At 38.9% G+C, this 20,342-nt stretch overlaps 1 protein-coding gene across 1 annotated transcript in view; it reads left to right on the top strand.

Moving 5' to 3' along the window:
• Positions 1-2,540: 2,540 nt before the first annotated feature.
• Positions 2,541-20,342, top strand: part of ST8SIA6 (ST8 alpha-N-acetyl-neuraminide alpha-2,8-sialyltransferase 6) — a 35,465-nt gene continuing 17,663 nt past the window's right edge. The window contains exon 1 of the mRNA XM_020284178.2: positions 2,541-2,616. The gene's annotated coding sequence lies outside the window, so the exon portion shown is untranslated. The remainder of the gene's footprint in view (positions 2,617-20,342) is intronic.

Below are 20,342 nucleotides of genomic sequence, written 5' to 3' on the forward strand. Positions count from 1 at the left end.
AGAGTCTCCCTACACACTCCCTATGCCAACAAAAAGGGTTGGGAGTGGAGATTTCTTCCAAGTCTGAGAGTCAGCCAGAAAGAGAAAGGGCTTCACTGAATGCTTTGTTTTTAACTTGCAGAGGTTAATCATCTATTATGCAGCAGCATAATCCCTTTTCCTGTTTCCTATGTGAATTCTACAGCAAATTCTACATCGATAATTATTGAGGGAGTTCAAAGAAGACAGGTACAGTCATGTATGGGGTTACTCATGACAAAAAGTATAAAAGTTTAACAGGACACACACATATAGTCACGCTCCCTTTCGTGCTAAGAAATGGGAAATTAGGAAGGATGAGTTGGTGAACTGACAGAATTGACTAGCTATTGAGGCCCAGTGTGAGAATTTTCAGGCATTACATTGAGGGAGGGCAAGACTTTCACACAGGGAGATTTGTGAGTAGGAAAAGTCAGTGGAAGTCAGTACTGGGGAAAGTTATTACTTAGAAGCCATAATCCATGGAATAAGGAAATGTTGCTTTGAGTTTATTCAGAGTAGCTTATGGCCTCATTATATTTCACATTTATATTTAAATATACATTTCTTCAGTTAACAAGAACAACCAGTATGTCCTAGGGCTGGTGTGGCTAGAAATGGTCTGTCCTCTGTGTCTTAAGGGGAAGAGACAGAGTGGGAAACCAACATGTAAACTCATAATTAAATTCAGTGAGGGAAAGGCTAGTGTAGAAATATTGGTCAAAGCACTGTGAGAGCTCACAGAAAGCGACAACTGATTAGCTATCCAGGGAACTCTTTAACAAGCATTACCAATTTAAATGTGCTCTAAGTTCTCAGTAAATTGAATTTCAATTTTTAGATATTTGCTCTTTAATAATGGCAGATATATAGTGCATATTATCTTCATTATATCATCATGGAAAATATAATGTTTAATCCAATAATGAACATTACTTAAAGTTTTTTTGAGGAGTGAGTGATGTTCCATAAACTCCAACTTAACTATACAATTTGAAGAGTCTTAGTGTATATATATATATATATATATATATATATATACCATCACTAAAATCAAGATTATGAACATGTCCCTCACCCCCAAAAGTTCTCTCATGCTCTTTTATAATCCATTTGTCTCCCCCACACCTCCACATGTTAACCCCATCCCAGGCAACCCTTGATGTGTTTTTTTTTTTCTTTTTCCTTATTTTTTTTGGAGACAAAGTCTCACTCTGTTGTCTGGGCTAGAGTGCAGTGGTGTCAGCCTAGTTCACAGCAACCTCCAACTCCTGGGCTCAAGCGATCCTTCTGCCTCAGTCTCTCGAGTAGCTGGGACTACAGGCATGCGCCACCATGCCCGGCTAATTTTTTCTATATATTTTTAGTTGTCCAATTAATTTCTTTCTATTTTTAGTAGAGATGGAGTCTTGCTCTTGCTCAGGCTGGTTTCAAACTCCTGACCTTGAGCGATCCGCCCGCCTCACCCTCCCAGAGTACTAGGATTACAGGCTTGAGCCACCGTGGCCTGCCCTTGATGTGTTTTTGACTCACGTTGGGAGTATCATTGAAGGGAGAGAAACCCAAGAGGAAGGTAGATTTCGTGAGCAAAGGTATGGCTTGGTTGACTACATTCCCTGCCTATAAGAAATACTGCCCTTCAGAAATGAACTTGGGAGAATCTGCATTGTACCATATGTGGGCAGGGGTATAATTTTTCCTGACAAAGCTCTTTATTGCCCACTTGGTCCCCTGTTCCTTCACCAGTATATACTCTGTCATTGTGGTAGAGCCTTAATCTCTAATAGCTGGCAACTAATGACTAAGACATTAATTGAAAGAAAATATAAAGGTTTTCTCATTCAAAGTGATATTTGCATTTCAAATGAGAATGCTTAAGAACTAACATTGTATTCTATGCTTAAGGAATCAATATTTAATGATGAAGTTTCACATAGAGGGAGATCTACTGGGGACTGAAGGGCTAGGAGAGGTGTTGTGTATTGATATAAAAATTTATAGTCATGGAGGTACAATTTGAGAAGCACTGAACAGGACCCCAATCTGTTTTTTTTTATCTACTATTCAAAATTACAACTTAAGATGGTTATTTTGTGGACATTTTATCTGTACCTCTCAAGGTAAATCTGTGAACTTAGAGTTTGAGAAAAGTGACTATGTACTTATGATAAACATCTATAAAGCATATATTTATTAGTCAATGAGTTATCTTTAACAGATAAGGTGAAATACCCATAATATACACATGTGAGTTGGTGTGCTATCATGGTTTGTAATACTATACTTGGCTTATGACATGTGCAAATTATACATACCAAAACCAACAGCATAATTATTTGCAAATTGTATTTTCCTAGGCATTTTGAAATGAGTATGATTTTAATTGATTCTACTTTACCTTATTTCAGAAGAGATTTAGAGGACTAAAATGAGTCGATTATAAAAATATCCTCTAAGAAGACTTTTATATGAGATCATTATTTTCTAATTTCATTGACATTTAACTCTTAGGTATTCGGAAGATGACTACCTTAAGATTATCGCAAATATACAGAGCTGTCCATGGAAACGACAAGCAGAAGAATATGCAAATTTTAGGTAAAAATTATTTTTTATAAATAATATGAAATTTAAAAATGTCTTGCTCATTTGTGTTTTGGGAAAATAGGCAACATATCATTAAAAAGAAAAGTAGAACTGACCAGTAAGCCACAATCAGGATGATTGAATTCTAAGAGCCTCTCACGAAGCATGTGGCACTATGTTCCCATCTTTTGTACAGAAATTTGTAATTATGTTACTGGAATTAATTATGAAAATCCCACATTCAAAAGGTTTTTTACTATGCCTTTTGTTACATTTTAGAAGATGTTGCCTCTTCTTTCTAACATTTTATATTTAGCATTTATTTATTTATTTTGTAAATACAAGGTAATAGCATTAGGGAATGTTTGGAAAATATAATCTGTAATCCCATCACTTTAGAACCAAAACTGTTTGGTTTTCTTGCATGTTCTCCTTCTAGTTTTTCCTCATTAGCTTTTTAACACAGGTGACATTCAGGGGCATGAGTTGTTCTATGTAATAACCTAGGGAGGAGACATCAACCTGGCAAAACCAGGTTCTCAGTTGACCATTCTAGAGCTGTCCATCATGCTGGGAGAACTTGAAGCCCTCCCAGACAGAAATATAGAAATAAATTTTGTTAAAGCAATATGATTTGGGGATGCATTGATACTTATCTGGTAGCTCCCCCGGCAATCTCTCCATATACCATAGAGCTGGGTCAGTTGTTTCTGTGCTTTCTTGGTTTAGATTGCTCTGTTTTTTATGTTGGCTTTCATTTTTTGTTTTGGAGATTTTTTTTGGGGGGGGCTCACATTCTGGTTCTTTGCTATGCATCCCATACTGGCTTTGTCCTGTGCCAAATTATGTTATTATATTTCAATCCAGAGACATTTCTTTCTCTTTACTTATATTTTTAATGTTTACTTTAAACATCAAATCTTTTAAAAATCTTACTAAAGAGGCTTTGCTTTCCCCTAATATACGCTCAGACATATCTGCTGCCTGGAGCTCTTCTTCCCGCCACTGGGTGGACCCATGGATGTCATGACTTCCTTTAGGATACCATTTAGCATCTTTCCCCACTGGCATTTCAGAGTGAGAGGCTGAAAAGGGGATTCCTGTTTACCTATTTTATTTCCAGGATATTTTATGCTACACAGTCCTACTCCAGACTGGATTTGAGAGATGCTGGTGGCAGGGAGACAACTGTAACCTAAACAAGTGGCAACACAGTTTGACTTTGAGAGAACTTTCTACATACGTTGAATAGGCAGAAAAGAAAGGGGGAGAGATTGAGGTATTGAGCTACTGAGGATCAATCCACAATCATTAGCTGGAAAGATAGACATGTAGTGACAGCAGTAATGAAAGTAGGGGTATAGAAGCTTCTACTTCTGGCTGTTAAGTTGACTCAAACTGACCCTCTTGGCAATAATGCAAAGTATACTATACACCTGTCTGAAGGCCTTGGCTAGCTACCTGAAGCAGGGAGAATTTATACGACTAAAACCAGGAAGAAGAGAGAAACCAAGGGAGGTGAGCTCAATCTTTGGGGCTGCTTTTTCTTGGAACCTGCCAAGTATGAATGCAAAAGTGTAGCTGAAAGGCAGAGAAGCTGGGCAGAGCTTCCAGCAGTTCCTGGAAAAATCAAATCAGTTCTTAACTGAAGCCCAAATTTGAATCATTTCCATCTTGAGTTGGAGTTAGATCTGCCCTTAGCTTGGATCCCTAATAGAAACAAAATTAAATCTCCCTGGAGGAAGGTAACCTTATTCAGAGCCTAAAATTATCTCTGCAAGTTTTCACACACAATGTCTGGCTCAATTTTTAAAATAAATTCTCTGTAAAGGTGTTTTGGTTTTTTTTCCTTTCGTTCCTCCTCCTCCTTCTTCTCTTCCTTTTCCTCCCCTTCCTCTTTCTTCTTCATCAAAAATCAGCAGTCTCTTCAAATCCAGAGATGCATGAGAATCATTGCTGCAGATTGTGATGGACAGAAAAGCCATATAGATGGATGATCCAAGGATAATATAGCCATTCTTTCCATAGTGCCATCTTGGTATTAAAAAATGCATCTGTAACTATGATGATTATCCAATGGCCTATCCATCACTTCAGGGCCAATTTAAATAAACATCTGGGGCTATAATACTTATTATTTGTTGTCATTGAAGAGAATAGGCATGATGGTATTTATTTATTTACTTGAATATTTATTATACCGTAATGTTCTTTTTATGGGCATATTTGTAAACTAAATTATATAAACCCACAACAGAAGTCTGTGCAATTAAATCCTAGTAAATCATCTACTTTCCTCAATTTTTACTAATATAGCTGGCCAAATCTGAGTCATCTCCGGCTTATGTATAAAGCTGGTACCTTAGATATGCCCCCTGTAATTATCGATGTCAAATAGCTAAATTGTTTTTCATTTGATTTATTTAGAGCATTTTGTACCAAATTGAAGAAAAGTAAAATGTGAGCCTAAAAATGTGGTAATTTCTTTAGCAGCAATTACAAAAGTTACATTAAATTCTAAAGAATATGAACACACGAATATGTTCTAAACTGCAACCTGATTGTTGAAACTTCTAACAGTTGACACTTAGGGACTATTTGAAAAGAATGGGACTCTTGTGGACAAATGATCTAATAGTAAGCTTAAAGCTTATTTTTATTAAATAAATGTGCTACTTGCAAGCAAAAAGGATAAATTCTATCCACCAATAAATTTATTTAGGGTTTACTAAGTCAAAGCACTGTAGACCCCTTTAGTGCTCAGTATGATGCAGGACATATGATAGGGCCTCCATAAATATATATTAGATAAATGGATGCATGAAAGTAAACAAGAAAAAATGCAAGGTTTTCCTACTGACCTCAAAGAATTTATAGTCAGTTTTGAGAGACAAGAAATAGAAATATGAATATTTATGATTGAATGTCAGAATGAGTGATTTAGACAAATACTGTGATATATTAATGCAAGATCACTGTGGGATATAATTTTTTGAAACATTTTGTGAAAAGAGCTGTAGCTCTGTCCTGGAAGCTACAGATGGAAAGGGAGGGAAAGATACATTTTGGGGTGATGGGGCCAGAATAAAAGCCAGTAACTTTCAAGGCTAGCTGGGCTGGAGCAATGAACTTGAACTACAAGGTGCTTGAAATAAAGGGGATAATTTTAGTGAGACAGAGGAGGTTCTGATGATACACAGGGTTCTGCTTATCAGAATAAAGTCCACAGACACTTTGAGACACTAGGAGCCCAATAAGGATATTGCTAGCAAGGGAATTACAAGGTGACTTTTTTGTTGCGGGCAGCATAATGTTATGAGTAGGCTAGAATGTTAAGAAGGAGTGAATGGTCTAAAGGAACCACACCAGTTAGTAGTTAGCAGTAAGAAAAGTGAGCACTCGATTGTGAGCATCTACAACATCAATGGTGCCTATGAAAATATCAAGGGAGAGACACTTGCCTATGAGCTCTACAGGGGTGTGGCATGTCTTATTTGTCTCTGTATTCCCAATGTCTGTCACACAGATGTTACCCAATAAATAGCTGTGTAACTGAAGATGTCGTAGGACCTGATTGCTTATTGACTTTCCAGTTCTCTAAGTGAAGGAGAAGAAAAATAAAGTCAAATGAGAAATCCTGGGTCTGGTTGATTGGGATAATCATGGTGCTTCTGACAAATCGAAAGCTTTCAACGGGAAATTGCTTTTGAGAAGACAAGTCCATCTTGGACAGTATATGTTTGAGCTGACTTTGGGGACAACTGGATACAGAAGACCTTTCCTTGGTCTGGGAAAAATCTAAATGCTAAGAGAAAATGGGCTTTCTTCCCCCAGAGAAAAGCAACTGCAATTTAAAGCTGGCTTATGCAAGAAATAGGGTCTCTCCAAGTCTATCTTCTGAGCAATTTTGTATGTGTTGGTGTGCAGTGATGGAGTTTATCCTCTTTTTTATAGATTCCTAAGATTTTATTTTTTTCATACTTAATTGTGGGTCTGAGAACTTTGTAGCCTGGGATTTGAATAGTTAGTGTCTCTTAGCCTTTACCTGGAAACATGAGAGGCTTAACTAGAAAGGTTCTTCATCTGAAGGCTATGCCAGTGGTTTCCAAAAACCCTTGAAACTGTATATGAAATTTTGTACATGTTTCCGGGGAAAGAATCCAGAACTTGCATCAGATTCTCAAGGAGTCTGGGAATTTCCAAATGGATTAATGAATTTCTAAGGACTTTTCTGCCCCTGAGACTCTTTCTGCTTTGGGACTGGACTTCTTGTTTCACTTTCCACGTTGGCATGGTTATCACAAGCGTAGGTGTCTGTCTGGCTCAGATTTACCCATCCTTGTCCTCCAGACAGTCTAAGTTTCAGTTGAATCTAGTTAAAGAGGGATTTAAGTAAGAGTTGAAGATGTCCCGCCCCCTGTTTTTTCTTGGCATCCAATTTCATTTACATGTAGTTGTACAAAGTCAACAATGTTGAGGTGTCTGCCTTATCTGCTTTTAAAACCATTTATTTATTCTCTCATTAGAGTTTGTTGTTCGTTTGTTTGTTTTTTCTAAGTACAAGCTAATACATAGAATAATTTTTGGAAAATCTACCTGGATTTCAATCTATGAAATTACTGTTTTGCACATTCTCACTCTCTTGATTTTGAAACTGATTAGATAGTCATTTGCTCGAGCATGAAACTCAGATATTTGAGAATAATATAGAGATGCTTAAATTTAAATTAAACATGATATGAGATACCCCCCATTCTGCCCTCCTTTGTAAAGCTCTAGAAACTTCTGGTAAACAGGTTTTATCCCAGCAGAAGATCTTTAAGCTTCAGTAATTAGTCTTAGATTCCCTAGGTAACTTGCATGGTAATTACTGCATTAGCTTTCTTGAGTGATTTTCTAAGTTAAAAGAACTGTATTCATTTGTGTGACCAATTATGGAAAACTAATAGGTACACAGAAACAGTCCTTAATTTCCATTTTACTCTCACTTTTCCCCCCAGAAATACACACACTATTATTTTGATTTTTCAGTTTCTTTTGAAGCCACTAATACCATTTGATTTTTTTTTAGACAGCCTCATGTTTCAAAGAGGTGAGTTGGAGTCCAAGATGACTGAATATTATCAACTACATATTTACTGAAAACTTAGTGGCAGAAAACAGTGCCATTATGTAAATGCACACAGTTAAGACTAATGCAAATGAAATACCTTTCAAAGGACTTGTAAAACAGGTATTTTGTGCCTGATTGCTTTGTTACAGATAATTATTACATGGTAGTAATTTTATTAAATCTGAAATTATCCCCTCAGGTTTGATTAAATTAAAATTTCTTGAGACTTATTTTTTTGTCTTTTTGTGTTGGATATGCAAGAAAATGCTTCAATGTTGTATTCATAGATTCACTGACATTTCTAAAATAACAGCCATTGTGTTATTTTCATTTTTATTTGAGATCTTTGGGAAAAAATACAGTGTTAAACAAAATAAACTTACCTACCTTATCACATATGTTAACTTTTTAACCTATTGATGTTTGCATTGTTCAAACAGTGTCATTTAATGACACTGTTAGCTTTGTGGAAGGATATAAATTCTGCAAAAAAATAGGTAAGTTAGTATTTTGCACGGAATCATAGAACTAGGCAACCTAATTTAAGTTTTACCAGCCAAGTTTTCAGTTCTCTTCTGAGTTAGTTCTCCAAAAGCAATAATATTGTTTGATTTTCGTTTGCATTTTGTAAGCTTACACTTTTTCATTCGATCAATATTTATTGAACATTATTATGTTCTAGGCATTTTGTTCCATAGCACAGATTTCTTGGAGAAAAGCAAACATCATCTCAATTAGGAGCTTCTTTTGATTATACAAAACCATATCCATTTTTCCAAGCCACTGTTCTTCTTTCTGTCCCTTTTAAATGTTTCCATTTCATATAGGATGACTATGATGACAGCTGAAAGCAATACGTATTTTTTTTTTTAATTTAAGAAGATGTATGTACTTTATGATAGGTGTTTTGGGTCAGTTGTCAGATTGAAAAAGCTGCTTTTGTTTCCTCTGCATCGAGATCATTTTTTATTGTTAATATCCTGTCATATCATCTTCTATTTGTCATGCCATCCAGCATGCCTATGCATTTAAAAAAGGAACAGAAACCACACCATGTCATTACTTCTGCTGTATTTAATAATAGACACTAGCTCGTGTACATTTAGGGACTAGTTCCTCTTCTTAGTCTTCAGAATATAAACTTTGCCATAAAAATGTATCAAACCCACGTGGGGTTCATTGGTCTTCTAAATTCTATTTCAAAATTTATCTCCCAAGTTGTGCTCAATAATAACTATGTATCTTTGTGCTCTCATGTCAGATAAGCCCCCTTCTAGGCTGCCTGTCATTCAAATCCTCTTCTCTGTATAACATTGCTTGCAATGTCTTCACTGGTACATTATGTTATTTACACTGGCATACATCCCAGTAGATAGATCTTTCTCTGGTGTTTCAACATTGCTTCTTCACTTCTGCATTTACATTTCAGTTGACTTCCTATCCTTTGCTTTGATAATCATATTCTTTTATATTTTATGTTACCTTGGTTTAGTTCTTACATTCCACTTAAATATGTGAGCTGACCTTTCATGAAATTAAAAATAGCAGTGTACACATTAGCTAATAAAGGAAAAGCTCAGATATCTGAGTTGCCGATTGAATTTGGCCTTTTTCCCTTAAAGTTTTAATTATTTTTTAATTCAACTTTTTATTTTTAATTGACAAATAATAATTGTGTATATGTATGGGGTACAATGTGATATTTTGATATATGCATAAATTGTAGAGTGATTATATCCAGCTAATTCACCTATTTATCATCTGACATACCATTTTTAGGTAGTGAGAAAATTTAAAATCTACTGTTTTAGCAATTTTGAAATATACAGTACATCATTATTAACTGTGGTCGCCATGCTGTTCAATAGATCTTAAAAACTTACTCCTCTTGTCTAGCTGAAACTCTGTATGCTTCGACCAACATCTCTCCATTTCCCTCAGCCTCTCCTCTCTACTTCTGTGTTTGACTGTTTTGGATTCCACATGTAAGTGAGATAATGCAGTATTTGTCTTTCTGTGCCTGGCTTACTTCATTTAACATGTTCTCCACATTCTTTCATGTCATTGCAAATGACAGAACTTCCTTTTTGAGGCTGTACAGTATTCCATTGTATATAGCACATTTTCTCTATCCATTCATCCATTGATGGACACTCACGTTGACTTCATGTCTTGGTGGTTGTGAGTAATGCTGCCGTGAACATGGGCGTGTAGACATCTCTTCAGCATGTTGATTTTAATTCCTTTGGATGTTTATTCATTCTCTCTCCTTAGACTGATCAACTCGTGTTGATCCCATATTGGACACTAGATCACATAACCCTCTTGGACTTTTCCATGGCTGCCAGGTTATAAAGCAGAACATGGAGTGGACTGAAGTGTAGGTTGGACGAACTCGCAGCAAAATGGCAAAGTATGTGAAGTATCTGTTCATTCATTGTATGTTTCGTATATATCAGCTCTGTCAGGTACCTGGGTTTCTTCCACCTCCCTTTCTACAAAATCTTCTGTGAATTTTCCCAGCTCCTCCTTCCTTTCTCCCTTGCCTCTCAGTGCAATCCCAGTGTACACTCTGAGGCCCAGGGACACCAGCCCATGTCAAGGTTCCATGTTCCCCAAATGTCCTCTTCCTCAAAATCCCAGTCACTCTGCTGACCTGTGATGTACTCATTCATTTTAAGATCTGAGTGATTAATGGACTGGCTCTAGAAGGAAAGGAGGTAAATGAACACTTACTGAGTGCCTACTGCATGCCAGCCCCAGTGTTTGGCACATTGAAATAAATGATCTCATTTAATCGCCAATGTGTGAATCACGTGTTATAATGCCCATTTTACAGATGAGTGAACTAAAGCCGAAACAAGTTAGTCTTCTAGACTAATTGCTCTTGGATTTCCCACTAGCATCTTAGACTCAACACAGAAAAAAGAGGAAGGAAGACAGGAAAAAACATAATTTACCAAAAGTCAATTTTTTAAACCCGTATCTAGATGATAGATAGATCTAGTAAGATCTAGATGATGCTTTGTGTCTGAAATTATCTGTATCCTTTCTCCATTATTCAGGTATTTATTGAGACACAATTTATATATCATAAAATTCACCCTTTAAAGTGTGTACAGTGGTTTTTAGTATATTCATAGAGTTATGCAACCATCACTGCTAATTCCACAACATGTTTATTATCCCCAAAGATGCCCATTGGCAGTAACCTCCCATTCTCTCTCCTCCTAGCTCTAAGCAACTAATAATCCACCTTCTATCTCTATGAATTTATCTATTCTGGACATTTCATATATATAGAATTATATAATATGTGGTCTTTAATTACTGGCTTCTTCCACTTATCACAATGTTTTTAAGATTCATTCATTATAAATTGTATCAGTATTTCATTCCTTTATATTGTCAAATAATGTCTATTATATGGGTATCCCATATTTTGTTTATCATTCATTAGTTGGTGAACATTTGGTTTGTTTCTACTTTTTGTTATTAAGAATAATGTTTCTATGAACATTCGTGGTTTTGTGTGAGTGTTTTCATTTCTTTTGGTATACTCCTAGGACTGCAATTGCTGGGTTATATGATATCTTTATGTTTAACATTTTTGAGGAACTGCCAAACTGTTTTCCAAAGTGGCTGCACCGTTTTACCTTCCCAACAGCCTATATGTATAAAGGTTCTCATTTCTCTAGATTCTCAGCAATACTTCTTATTGTCTTTTTAAAAATTTATAGTCATCCTAGTGGGTATGACGTGGTATATCATTGTGGTTTTGATTAGTATTTCCCTAGTGATTAATGATGGTGAGTATCTTTTCATGTGCTTATTAGTCATTTTTATATCTTCTTCAGAGAAATTCTATTCTAATCCTTTCCCCATTTTTTAAATTGGACTATTTGTCATTTTATTGTCGAGTTGTAAGTGTTCTTTCTATATTTTGGATACAAGTTCTTTGTCAGATATATGATTTGCAAATATTTTATCACATTCTATAGGTTGCCTTTTAAATTTCTTGACAGTGTATTTTGAAGCACAAAAACCTTAAAATTTTGATGGGTTCCAATTTATTTATTTTCTTTTGCTGCTTGTGCTATTGCTGTCTTATCTAAGAAACCATTCCTTGACCTAAAATCATGATTTACTCCAATATCTTCTTTAAAGAGTTAACAGCTTTAGCTTTTACACTTGGGTCCGTGATCCATTCTGAATTAATTTTTGTATACAGTAGAAGGTAGGGATCCGACTTCATATTTAGTTGTTTCAGCACCGTTTGATGAAAACACTATTTTTTCCAATGAATTGTCTTGGCAGCCTTGTCTAAAATCAATTTACCATAAATGTAAGGGTCTATTTCTAGACTCTGAATGCATTTCCACTGATCTGTCTATTCTTAATGCCAGCAGCACACGGCCTTGATTACTGTATCTGTATAGTAAATTTTGAAGCCTGGAAGTGTGATTACTACTCTACAGCTTACATTTTTAGTTTGCTTTGGGAGGATATGGTTTTCTAAAAGTGTTGATTCTTCCATTCCCTTTTCTCCCTCTATGAAGATCGCTTAATTTTGGCCAATTCCTCCTTTCCTTCTTTTTACTCTTTTCATTGCAGTCTTTACACACTCCTATTTATTGATAGTCAGCCTTGTGTCAGGCATTTTTCTCTATTCCTGTCCCTCTTTTTGGGTTCTTTGGTCCCTTTGTTTAGGTGTTTAATAGCAAATGCAAATCCAGCCAACATATTGTGTTCATTATTTAGATATATCCATTTACCGTTACATTTGTGTTTGGATGTCACCAATATTATCCAGTGAGGCAGTTTTGTTATTATGCAAATATAAGTGTGAAATCTCTATAGGGAGATGGAAGAAAATTATAGGAGTTGAAAGGTTGGAAGAAGCCTGAGGGGAGGAAAGCAAGATACCAAGATGATCTGTGGTCTCCTAACAACTCACACTTGGGTAATGGAGTAGACAAAGCAGGAATCTTAGGATCTAGTCTTAGCTCTGCTGGTTCCTGGCTAGTGACTCAGAAGTTGTTTCTGGTCCCCTGTTTCCTCTCTTTACTATAAAGTAAGGAGTTATAGAGAACATCTCTACAACTTCCAGCTTAAGGTTGTGTAATTGTACTCTTCTTCCCTTGGATGAATCTCTTAGATTATGGCAGCAGAAGAGAGCTGTATCCCTTCTTCTCTTGTGTATTAAGAACAATGGAGGAGTTTTCCAAGTTGGCATACACCTGCAACAAGATAAATAAATCAATCAGCATGTTTTCACTGAATATTTAATATATATGCAGGCAGCTGGTAGGTACTGAGCATACTTGATGTTCTTCTCTTCTCTTGGTGTTTGAGATAACTTTCTCTCTAAGACCTTTAGTGTATATGATGATATATATGCAAGGATAGATAACAACCAGTAAAAGATAACATATGGCCTAAACCCATGGATTGCTGTTGATGCTCAGAGGAGGACATGGGTTGCAAAGAAGATTTCATGGAGGAAGGAAGGCTGAGCTTTGGAGAACAGGAAGAATGCAGACAGGAGAGGATGGGCATGGATGGAGATAAGTCTGCTTAAGGGTATTTACAAAATCCCAGGAGGAAGAATGGACATTTCCAGGCAGTTGATGTCATGTTATTCCTAGTGTCATGTTGGGACCCCAGGAATCTGAATTTCACCTTGTGAGTGATGGTGGAATAACTGAAGGTTAAATGTAGATGTCATGGTTATATTAATAGTGCCCCAAACAGTCTTTACTCTGATGCTGGAAGAAATTTGGCTGTTTTCGTTTCACCCATTTAGCAGATGAAGAGGTAGAGGTTTGGAGGGAAAGTTTAGGTAAATTTTCCAAGGTGTCATCACTAGTATTAATAAAGGAGGGAACTGGATGTCTAATCTTGGAATTCTGTCTTGGTATCCATTGCCCACTCTGTCATACCATGGCGGAAATGATTAATCCAGTGGTCTTGTACAGAATGGACTCAACAAGCAGCCACTCCTGCGTTAGGCCACATATGAAGTAATGCAGACTTGGACTCAGGAGCCCAATAGAGTGATCTAGAAGACGGGAAAGGAAAGGTGGCAAGATGGTGATGCGAGGCTTCTGTAATTGTTGAAGTCTGAGAATATTCTTGGCTTTTCTGAACGTGATGTCGTCCATTCCATATCTAACTCAATTCATCAAAGGGCAATCACTGACATCTGACCTTCTGACTCTAACTGTGTGGGTCATCCCGCCTTCCTAATTTTGTAAGAGAGCCAGGAGTTTGAAGATAAAACTCCACTCCACAATTAGTGTCATGGATTAACCCGAAGCAGTGATGGCTTATCTACGCCCTTGTCCTACCAGCCAGTGTGCTGCTAGCCTGATGATCATGCAGGTGAATGACAGCTCCCCTCTGGGTTGCTGGGATTTCTCCCAGTGTACCCAGTGGCATCTTCAGTAATGTGGACCAACTTTCTTTTAAACTAGACATCGATGTGTTGCTGAAAAGGGGTGGGATTTATTCGAAGCCCTTCATTCTCTTTGGATCTATTGGGGATGAAATGGAATGTTTCCCCCCATTTGGAATCCCTGTAACTCCCTGTAACTCACTGGAGTTCTTTTATCATTGTATTATTAATAACACAAACTATTTCTTGAATATGAAGTAAGTGTTTATTGTGAGCCAGTTGAGTCTAAAATCACAATAGGTCCACATGCTATCTTGATTTTATTTTTGGTTTCACTTCTTATGTAAAGACACTTTCTCTTCCCCTACACGGCCAAACCCTGGAAATATTAATATATTACAGTTGCGTGTATAGCTTTCTATACCCACTCTCTGATATTACCTTCTGCTTGTTCTGTGACCTTTGAGCCGATCACCATGCACCTCGCTGGATCCTTCTTATTCATTTCCTGCACAAAAGCCAGAGGAATTTTTTTGTTGTTGTTACATGAATCACTTTTATAATGCTTGAGTCATAGTTATAAGTGTGCCCGCCGCCCCGATAGTGTTCATTGTACCCGTGAGGCAGGTTTTCACCCATCGAAAAGTCAGCGAAGGACATGAACATTTGGTGATACTTTCCTGGGGGGATAAATAAAAAAGAAAATAAAAGACCTGAACAGAAGCTTTTCAAAAGGGATTTTTTAAAAAAATGCAAACTGGACTGTGGACTCTGGCCGCAACTCGTTTCCACCAATTCCACCCTGGTCCAACCAATTTGCAACCCCTTGGTATTTTTTTCCATTGTACTCAAGACTAAAATTAAAATCCCACGAGGTCTTATGTTGCCTGGGAACTTCCTGCTCCTCTGGCCTCACTGTGTCCCACACTCCCCCTGGCTCCTCTGTTGGTCTTTTATTTCACCAAATGTACTGTACCTGCTTCAGCCGGAGCTGTGACAATGCTGTCCCTTCTGCCTCCCGACCTTCCCTAGTTAGTGAGTGCCGATCTTCCAGATCTCAAATCAGTTGTTCCTGCCCCGGGGGAGCCTTCCCTGAACAACCCGATGAAGCCATTACTGCCTCACTGTCCTGAAATTCACCTTCTTTTATGCTGGTCACAAGTGTGAGTTTTCATTTTCTGGGCGTGTGTGTGTGTGTGTGTGTGTGTGTGTGATTATTTAATTTACATAGGTAGTTAATCTGGGAGCCATGTGTTTTATGGAGTGCAAAACAATGATTGGAAAATATTTCCATCAGGAGGAATGAAGAATCTTCTGAATGGTTGAGAAAATGGGTCAAGGCTCAGCATAGTAATGAGGGGTTGAAGAGTATAGTCTGGTTTCTGGGTTTGGGAGCCTGGGCACAGCTTTAAGTTGACTCCACACTTGTCGTTTTCAAATTTTTGGCTCCGTGTGTCTTACCATGGACCTTTCTTATTTGTTATCCCTAGTTTTTAATTTATTTAAAATTTTATCTCCCTTAGAAGCGAATGAGTTCCCACTAGAACACCTTGAAGGCACCTTTTTACTTTTGACAGTTGGTCGTTGGTGTGTTGGTGGCATCATCATCATTATTATTAGACTAAGCCACATCTCCCAGCTGGTCTCTTTGTCAGTAAAATGGAAATAATACTTGCCTCTGTGAGTTTTTATGAATATTCAGCATGTAAAATGCTCAGCTCAGAGTCTGTTACATGTGAGGATCTCAGTACTCGTGGTAGCCATCCTTATTATTTCCAGTTTAATATCATTTTGCTAGATTACAATTAATTTTACTAAAAATAGCTTAAACTCCGCACATCTATAATAAATACAGAAAGTCCATGACGTAGCAATAAAGCTGTGATAGTTTCAGTTCTAATCCTGTGCTCGGGGAGACGTGTAAACACTTACAAACTCCAGTTTTGCTTTTTTTTTTTTTTTTTTTTTTTTGAGACAGAGTCTCGCTTTGTTGCCCAGGCTAGAGTGAGTGCTGTGGCGTCAGCCTAGCTCACAGCAACCTCAAACTCCTGGGCTCGAGTGATCCTTCTGCCTCAGCCTCCCGGGTAGCTGGGACTACAGGCATGCGCCACCATGCCCGGCTAATTTTTTATATATATATCAGTTGGCCAATTAATTTCTTTCTATTTATAGTAGAGACAGGGTCTCGCTCTTGCTCAGGCTGGTTTTGAACTCCTGACCTTGCGCAATCCGCCCGCCTCGGCCTCCCAAGAGCTAGGATTACAGGCGTGAGCCACAGCGCCCGGCCCCAGTTTTGCTTTTGTGATCATTTCGTATGGGTTAGATCCTGCACTTGGTAAGGACCGGCGCTTCCTATTCAAGTTGTTCTATTTGAACTTTCTTTGATCTTTTCATGATAGAAAGTAGGCCACATGGAGCGGAAAGTATTAAACATCAACTTTCTAAGTCAGGGTCTTCCTGTGCATTATTTGCACCAGGAAAGGACTTACCTTTCTGTGAACAGCGTGTGTCCCATCCCCCGCTTTTGAGGAGCAGGTCACATCACGTGATCCAACCAGAAGTGACCCCGAACTGCCTGAAGATGAATCAGCTTGGTACTAGTTCTAGGCAGAGCCAAACTCGCGTATCTCACCCCTCAAAAATCCTCAGATTATTCAGCCCTCGACTGCGACTGAATAAGGGGTTGACAAGCTCAGGGTAGGAATGGATAATTCTTATTTGAGGTTCTGTTGGGTGAAGCCTGAGGACAGAGATGAAAAATGGGGATTTGGGAGGAAGCCAGAGGTCAAAAGCAGTCCCCAGAGGCCAGGCAACAACAGAAGCTGAGTTTGGGGCTGAAGCCGAAAAGTAGAAGATGAATGCCACAGTGAGCCACCGCGGGAGCTGTCCGGGAAGGATGCCAGAGACGAGAGCCGGCTTTCTAGGAGCATCCAGGGCCTCTCTGTGTGAGAACCAAGCTTGTTAAATGGCCATGAGCAGAATGGGCCTGCCTACTGTGTTTCCCCGAAAATAAGACAGGGTCTTATGTTTGTTTTGCCTCAAGAAGACACCCTAAGGGCTTATTTTCAGGGGATGTGTTATTTTTTTTTTTTAAGTATGGTACAACCATCTACATTTATTCAAATATAGTTAAGTTGTCTTCTTCTGGAACATCATCATAACTCTCCAAACCCCGAATTCCATCTTGAATTTCTTGTGACTCTATTTCCTTTAGAAACATTGGCCCCAATCTCTCATGTCGAGCAACAGAGCTCTCATGGGGCAGATGAGAAGGGCTGCTGGTCTTCTTTACCGCTCTGCTACGAAATGCATGGGTTGTGCAGATGCGCTGTGTAGCCACGCCCATCACTAGGTCTTATTTTCAGGGTAGGGTTTCTCTTGCGCAAATGCTTACAAATCCTGCTAGGGCTTATTTTATGGGTAGGTCTTATTTTCAGGGAAACATGGTACCTGTTCTTCCACCTGTGCAAAGCACAGATGAAGCCCTGTGAGATCTCTGCGTTGCTCAGAGTCGCTGGAGCGTATAGTGAGCACTTGGTCTGGTGGACTGAAGTTCATGAAATGGTGAGACCTTCTGTAAAAGAAAGCAGCATAAACACAAAATATACTGGGGATGTTTCCCTTAAGAAATGTTTCACAGAGTAGCATGTTGGTATAATTATACATAAGACTGATTCAGCGTTGTAATTACAAAACTCGGTTTTCATAGGATACAGAGTGTTAATTCAGGATCTCAATATGTTGCCAGACAAAGTCTGCCAAAAAAAAAAAAAAAAAGAAAAATGTTTCCTGCTCTTATCTTAAAAATATCTTACTAGAGCAGGCACAGTGGCTCACGCCTGTAATCTTAGTAATTTGGGAGGCCAGGGTGGGAGGATCCCTTGAGGCCAGGAGTTCAAGATCAGCTGGAGCAACATAGTAAGACCCCATCTATGAAAACTAAAAAAAGTTAGCCAGGCATGGTGGTGTGCACCTGTAGTCTCAAGTACTTGGGAGGCCAAGGCAAGAGGATCGCTTGAGCCCAAGAGTTTGAGGCTGCAGTAAACTATCATGATGACACTGCACTTCAGCCTGGGCGATTGACTGAGACTCTGTCTCAAAATGAAAAACAAAAACACTAAAACCACTAAATAAATAAAACTTTATACTTTATCAACCAAGGTTTGGTCAAAATGACTTCTTTACATTCTCTTCACACATTGCACAATAATGGCAGTGACCTGGATTTCTTTTTTTTATTTTTGGACTGTAAACTATTAAATAAAATATATTCAGAAATCTTAACATTCATCTGAGCAGTTGACTTTGTATTTTTAGAGCTTGTGTTTCCCACACTTACGTAATTCGCAGTTGGCTTTAACCTAACAGTTTGAAAAAGGCAGGGGACACTCGTGCAGCTAGCGAGCTGGGGGGACGAGAGAGGACAGTGGGGGCATAGCTTTGTGCTCGCTCCAGATGGCATCTGAGGCCAGAGGGGTGAGTCCCTCCTGCTTTGAGAGACTTCACAATCCTATTCTTTTCACAACCTAACTCCCGGTTCTCCTGCTGCAGCGTGGTCCCATTTGGTAGGTTACAAGCGTTAGCATGAATTAAAACCGCAACAGGTCACTACCTTCATTATGAACAGGGTGTTTCCCTCGCGCCTGTTGTTCAGGCCATTCCCCATGTCAGGGAAGGCACCACTGTTCTCCCACTGGCCCGAATCAGAGCTCCCTGCATGGCACCTGCTGTCATCTTCTTTTTCGGTGTCAATGCCCAGCCTCACACCAAATTCAGCAGTCTCGCACCCTAAATATATTTCAAATCTGCCTTCGTTTCTCAACACTGCCACCACTACTCTGGACTAGGTGACCGTGATGGTTAGTTTTGTGTGTCAACTTGGCTAGGCTGTAGGATCTGGTTACTTAATCAAATGCTAATCTAGGTGTTGCTGTGAAGATACCGTGTAGATGTGGCTAGCACCTGCAATTGATTGACTTTAAGTAAAGGAGATTACCCTTCATAATGTGCATGGGCCTCATCCAAAAAATTAAAAGCCTTAAGCGCAAAAGTGAAGGTTTCCCAGAGAAGAAATAAGTCTTCCTCCAGAGTGCAGCATCAACTCTTACCTGACTTTCAAGCTGCCAGCTTATCCTACAGGTTTTAGACTTGCCAACTCCCATAATTGTATGGGCCACTTACTTAAAATAGATCTCTTTAGACAGACGGTAGATAGATAGATAGATGAGTAGACAGATACTCTATTGGTTCTATTTTCTCTGGAGAGCCCATACTTACAGAGCTACTGTTTATCTCTTAACTTGTATTCTGTTTATCTATTTGCTATGTAATAAACTGCCCCCAAACCGACAGAGTAAAGCAATGATTTCATATTCTCTCAGTTCCATGGGCTGACTTGGTTCAGCTGGGGAGCCCTTAATGGAGGGCTTTCATACAGTTGCTGTCCCAGTCGTGGCTGGAACTGGAGTCATCAAAAGCTAGGTCGTCCAAGGTAGCTCATTCACACAGCTGGCAGCTGGTGTTGAATGCTCACCAAGAACTCAGCTAGGACTGTCATCTAGAGCAGTGGTCCCCAACCTTTTTGGCGCCAGGGACTGGTTTCATGGAAGACGATTTTTTCATGGACCAGGGGTTGGGGTGTGGCTTGGGGTTCAAGTGCATTCAAGTACATTACATTATTGTGCAGTCAAACCTCTCTCCTAACGATAATCTGTATTTGCAGCTGCTCCCCAGCGCTAGTATCACCGCCTCAGCTCCTCCTCAGATCATCAGACATTAGATTCTCATAAGGAGCCCGCAACCTAGATCCCTCGCATGCGCAGTTAGTAGGGTTCATGCTCCTATGAGAATCTGATGCCACTGCTGATCTGACGGGAGGCGGAGCTTATGTGGTGTTGCAAGTGATGGGGCAGATACAGAAGAAGCTTCGCTGGCAGCCACCACTCACCTCCTGCTGTGTGGCCTGATTCCTAACAGGCCATGTGTTGGTACCAGTCCATGGCCCTGGGGATGGGGACCACAGGTCTAGGGTGCCTCCAAAGAGCCTCTGCATGTGACTTGAGCTTCTTGCAGCATGGTGGCTGGAGTCCTTGGGGAAGCAGCTAAAGAGTTAATGTTCCAAGAGACACAGGCAGAAGCTGCAAGGCTTTTTCTGACCTAGCTTTGGAAATCCCAGAATACCACCTCTGCGGCATTCTATTATCCAAGTAGTTACTAACTCTTCAAGGG

Source organism: Microcebus murinus, chromosome 25 (genome assembly GCF_040939455.1).
Source record: "Microcebus murinus isolate Inina chromosome 25, M.murinus_Inina_mat1.0, whole genome shotgun sequence".
Taxonomy (NCBI): Eukaryota; Metazoa; Chordata; class Mammalia; order Primates; family Cheirogaleidae; genus Microcebus; species Microcebus murinus.